Genomic DNA, 7,033 nt, shown 5'->3' on the forward strand with positions numbered 1-7,033 from the left:
TGTGGAATGAGGAATTTTCATAGATATGATCATAGAAAAAATTTCACACAAAATTTTGACAAGATACAACACAATTGGATGCATGGACCTATAACTGTTCCAGAAAATGAAAAATGAAGAATTGGTATAATGAAATAAGAAATAATCAGCTAGGTGATGAGGTAGAGCCCTCTTATGTTTCACAGGAATGAGATGTATAGATGGATGATATTTGAGAGGAAAACACTACCCAATTAGACACTGAATCACCTAGTAATAAGCTAAAACATAATTCAATGGAAGAGAGCAGTAGAAAGTTCAACTTTGATCCAATGTGAAAATGCGAAATTGAGGTAAAGCAACAAAATAAATAGAAGATAGAGCACTTATAGAAAGAAGAAAAAGAAAAGAGGAAGAAATATTACTTTCTTAGACAAAAAGAGAAAGAAACAGAGAGGAGGAAAAGAATAGAGGAAGAGGAACAATAGAAGCAGTTGCATGGGGAAGAAATGAGGAACAAACAAGAGGGAGAATCTGCATAGATAATGGACAAAGAATAGATGGCCCATGAAATGGAAGTAAAGTTCGAGGAGGAGGATGCCATTGAACTAATTAAATATTAACCCAACACTTAGTCAGAACCTCCTCTCACTAGTGGTCATCTCACATTCAACAAAATGGAAATTGTTACTCCACTTTACGATAGGGTTATGGATGCGGCTAGTTTTACCTTTGATCATATAAAGAAGAGTATTGTACAATAAAGGTGAAGGTACTTCCCAAATGATATTATTCATCTAGTCTCTGTATCCACAAAGAAGGTGATAGCATAAAATGTCAGCAGAAATTCCCAAGCAATCATGGCAGCGAGCTTGGATTTTCATTAGATAAATTTTCAGGTCTAAAATGGAACTCTTAAGGAATATTATAAAATAATAGTGGAAATAATAAAATAATATTAAATTATGTCGTCAAATTTTAGAGGGAAAAAGGAAAAAGCTACTTTTTCAACTCATATTTTCATTTTATCTCCCTACAATTTTACTCATATTTTGAGTGGGAGTACTTGTTGGATGAAAAAAATAATTCCTCATACGAGTACCCATGTTGCATACTTTTGATGGACCCTACTACAAGAAAAATGAGAAATACATAAAAAAGTGTGATTGCAATCATGCTTTTCATGTATTTCTAATTTATTATGTAGCAAGGTCCATTGAAAGTATGGAATATGGGTACTCCTTCATTGAGGAATTAAATTAAGCATCCAACAAGTGATTTCGATCAAAATTTGAGTAAAATTGTAGGGAGATAAGTTGAAAATAAAAGTTGAAAAAGTATTAATTTTTTTTTTATTTTTAATCTTTTTACTTTTTTACTCCAAAAATTGTGAATTATCATCCATTGTTGACATCATCATATTGAATCCTATTGGTTATTATAAATTTTATTTTGGCTGTACATTTTTATTTTGAGGCCCATTTTAGACTTGGAAATTTTTCTAATGGTGACTACAGCACAAGATGATACAAAGTATCCTATGAGTGAAAATTCACGATTGTGTAAAGAGCTAGTTTCCACAAAACAAGAGGTTGATCATCTAGCCATGAAGAATTAACAATTGCCTTCTAAATATCATCATGATGGAGCTACATTCATCTATAGTTGAAGAATTGAAGCTGATGGAAGACACCATAAAGAAACTATACAAATATATGATTCTCTTGCATGAGGTGGTGGTACTTCTGCTCCAAATTCAGAAGAAATCTCAAGAGATCCTAAAGCTTCTAAAGGTTACAAGTAGAGTTGTAGATTTGATGCATGATTGGGGTGTCAAGCATCCTAATGTTTTTGAGAGGTTGGTGAATAAATAAAACATAAAAATAGAGGTTGACAGAGCATATTTAAGACTTCATACTCAGAATTACACCCACCTTAGTGAACATGTGACCAACAACATAGTTACATATGTTCAACTACATAGTGGTTTAGAGTCCCTAAAACAAAAACATAAACTTCCTTTTGTGGGTTCATATGGAGAAATAAGAGGTATAGATCTCATTATGTCGGCTATAAAGGCATTTATTGAGAAAATTAAGCAAGAAATGGATCAAGAAGACTTGGACATCACCAACAATGCTATTCTACATTATGCAATTGGGAAAACTATAGTTCACATGAAATTATCCTAGTTGTGGAATAATATATAGTTAAGATCCAAATCCATATTATCATATTCTTTGGAGGTGAATATGTAATATGTTGTAGAGCTACCAAGCATAGTGAACCTTATCATGAACAGAGTTCAAGGCATTTGACTACTATATCACAAGTGAACTCCATGTCCAATATAGTGACTTATCCTTTTCTCCATGAGCACTTTGTTTTATTATAGTTTTGTCCTATATAGCCATCATTTTGAAGTATTTATTCTTTTATGAATAATAAGTCCTAATTAAATCCAAGAGACACATGTGGAATGTGAAGAGTCAAATATAATTCCATAGGTTGTGGAATTCAAAGAGTCACGAGGAAGCTCAAAGGTCATTAGAATTTGTTATAAATAAACCCTTGTAACTTAAGAAAATGGATTAGACTCTTAGAGATTTGGACTTTGATTCTCTAGTTATGCATAAGGGAGAAGATCATTCTCTTAGAGAATTGGTTTATAGCTTCAAGTTACACTATTGGAGGCAGTGTTTCATAAATGTAAGTGTAATTTTATTTTTCATTAATTATTAGAATCTCTTGGAGCCAACACTCTATCATGCATGCATTGTAAATGTTGTAAGACTATTCTTTAGATGGTTATGATATATTTTGTGTTATGCATACTAGAGAAAATGAACTATTTCATTTCCTTAGCTATGAATCTTATTGAATGAGTGGTGTTATGTGTTTATATGGTCATTGTTATATTGTGAACTAATTTGCAAGTTAATCAATGAATCCTCTCAATTTCTCTAATGTTCTTATCTTAGGATAGTGCTAACACTTTTCTATTAGAGGTGTGTCTGTTATCACTCTTACATGGAATATTCCTTTGCACCTTACACTTAGTGTCACATAAAGCTGACATACTTTGTACCAAAACTTTATGTGCATGATCTCTTGTGCATGTTTTGTAGCTAAGGAATTCCTTTAAAATCACTTGAAATGGTGCTTGGGCCTTATATCTATATGGGGCTCCTACACTAAATGGTGTGTGGTCTCATTGGGACATCACATCGGGGAGACACCCTATATGTTAGTGGCATCTAGCACTATCAACATCCCAGTGCTAGAAGGATGGCCAACTAAAAATATGAGCCAATAAAGTATTTTTGAATCTCTTATCTTAAATGGATACATACAAAATCATAATCCTGATGTGTTTTTCAAAGGCTTTGGATCTTTCAATCCCCACAAAATTTTTACAAAACTTGTCACATTTAAAGTTTGATGGAAAGGTTCCAACAAACTTCCCTAGTTATAAGGTTGAATTAATTCAATTTTATTTTTCAAGTGGAGCTTATTCTAAATATATTCTCTCTTGGCTGTTCACCCTCACTTTCGATGGTCATCCTACAAAATGATGTTACTCTTTAGTTGTTGCTTCTATCCATTCTTTCAAACAACTAGTTAATGATATTCGTTGTGAATTTGACATGTATGATTATCAATACGTTTGTAATAAGATTGATCAACTTATGATGGAACCAAATGAAAATTTAGACTAGTTTGTTGATGAATTTATTCATATTTTTTATGAATTTCTTGATGAAGATGTGGATTGGGAATGTTCAGATGAGAAATTTCGGTTTTTGGTTAGGATTTCTAGGAAGTATTTTCAATCAGATCCATCAGATGGTCTTTTCAAAAAATACTCTCAACATTTGGAGGAGGAATCTGTAACTCCTTTTATTCCTTGTCCCCCTCCTTTTACTGTACCTTATGTTCACGCTATTCAAATTAGGAATTTTGAGAATCAAATCCATGAATTTGGTTTGGAAACTATTCCTAATGTTGATGAATCCATTAATGAGGAGTTACTTTTCCTCTCTTATATTTTTCAAGATGATGATTCTCCTTGTTCTATCAATCGTTTACCTCATATTCTTATTAATCAACTTGTCAATCTTGAATATTTTAATCATTGTGAACCCTAGACAAACATTATCTTGATCACCCCATTTCTATTGAATTCTGTGGTGAAGATTGTTCAGGTTTTATCGTTGAAATTTTTTTCTCACAGGAGGAATTTTATTTACAAAACTTTCAATTACAGTCATATCTGATCATTAAGGAATTTATTTCATGTGTATCTACCCCCACTCACCATACCTTGTGTTAGAATATAAGTAGTGAATTAATTAGTCTAACAGAAGGGAGTGAAGGTTTTCAGTAAGATGATATCTTAGTTATCGATGATTTCTATAAAAACATTCCTAATTTTTTTTAATGGAAATCATTCATTCATGAACTAGAAAACTATAATTTGGTCTCTTTTTTTAATTAAAATTATGGAATTTGTTCTTATATAGAACTAATCAGGTGGTGAAAATTCGAATTTCCATCTTTTAATAGTTTTTATTCTTGTCAGGAAGTTGAGGAACTTCAGGCTACACTAATTGTTATGTCAGGTCCTCCTTACCCTGATGAAACTTTTGAATTTGGTTAGATCAAGGTTGTCTCGCAAAAGTCCATTATTAGCATTATTTCTTGGGTTGTGGATTCATTCTTGAGGGATGTTTGGTATCTTCATTTTGAATTCTTTATCCCTTCAGATAGAATCTATGATTAGATTCATAAACTCCAATTGACGTACCCTTCTCCATGTTGATGTTCGATCTTGAATTGTTGAACAAAGAGAGTGTTGAATGATGTTGATGAAACCTTCCAAATTGACATCCCTTCCCCCTCATCCATCATCAAGTTTGGCCTACACACTAGTGTTGATAATTTTCATGTTGTATGTGATTCATAATATGATTTTGATTTTGAGTGGTCATCCCTGATGAGTTCAATGATTCGTAAGTACCATCATCTGTTCAACCAAAATTTGTATCGCTATGAGTCAAAGAGGTGTTGTTTTAGTGTCTCTTGTCTTCATCCTTCTTACTGCCATCTGTTATGAAACCAGCTCACAGAAAGATAGAAAAGATAGATGAATGCCCTAGAAATAAGCCTCTTCAAGGGGGTAACCTCCTTTACATTACAGAAATGAACAGTTCTTGGATGATACAAATGACAAGACCTCCTTTCTATATGTAGGAGTCAAAGGGGTCATAATATAATCAGAGCCGACATAACAATAATAATGTAAGGGCACAATAATAACAATAGTGGGCTTCTATGGGGCACAATAACGACAATATGGGGACTACATGGGCACAACAATATAATAACGGGTTGTAATAATAACAATAAGGGGTTAGACTAGTAGTATAGTGACCTAACATGCCCCTCTCCTTCAAAAAGTGTTTTCCTCAACGCTTGAGTAGTTCTTGATACTTCTGCATAAAATTATTGTCCTCCCATGGGGAATGTTCACCAGATAAGTTCTTCCACTTGATGAGATACTTTGAAATTGATCGATTTCATAGCTGTCGGGTTCTTGTTTATGTGACTACTCTAGGCTCCAATATGACTTTTCCTTCCTTGTCAAGTTCTAGAAATATTGTTTAAACTGGGATCTTCTGCAACTTTTGAATGAGTGGCCACACTTCTTCATCCTTCTTACATTCATACCTTTCTTCGTTTATCTAATCTGGTTGGATAATAGAAATGGCGCACAATAATGCTTCCACATCCTCATTCTTTCTTGAGAGTGCATCCGCCACAAAATTTTGCTTCCCTTTATTGTAGATGATTCAAAGTCATAACCCAACATCTTTGTGACCCATTTCTGTTTCTCTTCAAGGGATAATCTTTGTTCTGAAAATTATTTAATACTATCATGATTCATTTTTACCTTGAAGTGTCTTCCCATTAGGTAAGGTTGCCATTTCTTAAGTTTGTGTAGCATTTCCAACATTTCCTTCTCATAAATAGCTTTCTTGAGGGACATTTGTTTGTATGTATGTAACCATAAAAATACCCAATCGCCTACATCAAAACTTCTTTCATTGTGATGTTGATATGCCCGTTGTTTCGTTCTATTCTGCACCAAAGTGTTGTTATCCTTTAAAAGTTGAAGAACTTGTTGTTGATGCTCGATGTGATATTTCACTATTTGAATCTTTTTCTTCTTGAGATGTCCTTCTATATTGAATGTTTGAGGAGTGGTAAGTTCTTCCAATGCATTACAAGATATGGGTGGATTCATTTCTTGATGCTCTATGTGATCTTTCACTTCTTGAACATTTTTCTTCTTGATATGTCCTTCTATATTGATATTTTGAGGAGTGGTAATTCTGGCCATTGAATTACAAGATATTGTCGGATTCATTTCTTCTTTCCTGGTGTGGTCTTCCACTTCTTGAACCTTTTTCTTCTTAACATGTCCTTCTATCTTAAGGGTTTTAGGAGTAGTAATTCTTTCCAATGCTTTAAAATATATGGTCGGATTCATTTCCTTTCTCTGGGGTTGGTTCCTGGTGTATATACTCTTCTTTTGATGTTTCTTGATCCTTTTCTTCCTCCTCTGCACAATCAATGTAAAAGAAGTTCTTCTTAGCACACTTATGACCCTTTAATGTATTTTTTATCACAATTGTAAGAAAGCCCTTTTTATCTTTTTTCTTCCAATTGTTGTGGTGTAACCCTTGTAGGTTGTGGAAGGCTAGGAGAAATAACACTTCCATATTTATAGTTGTGAGGGGTACACTTCCTTGTTGCCATAATTTTTCTTTCCACTTTGTAGGAAAGCCCTTTTTCTCTTTTCTCTTCCAATTGTTGTGGCGTTGCTCTAAAGAAGGTGTTGCTCTTTGTATCCTCATAATGTGCTATCATTTCCTCCACAAAAATTCACCATGTAACAAGTTTTTTACAAGAACAAAGCCCTTTATACCATAAAAATTGATTCGGATCTAAATATGAAGATGCAATACATACCTTTTGTAATAGTGGTACA

This window comes from Pinus tabuliformis, chromosome 3_2 (genome assembly GCF_031772625.1).
Source record: "Pinus tabuliformis cultivar Carrire ecotype Pingquan chromosome 3_2, CPIR1, whole genome shotgun sequence".
NCBI classification, from domain to species: domain Eukaryota; kingdom Viridiplantae; phylum Streptophyta; class Pinopsida; order Pinales; family Pinaceae; genus Pinus; species Pinus tabuliformis.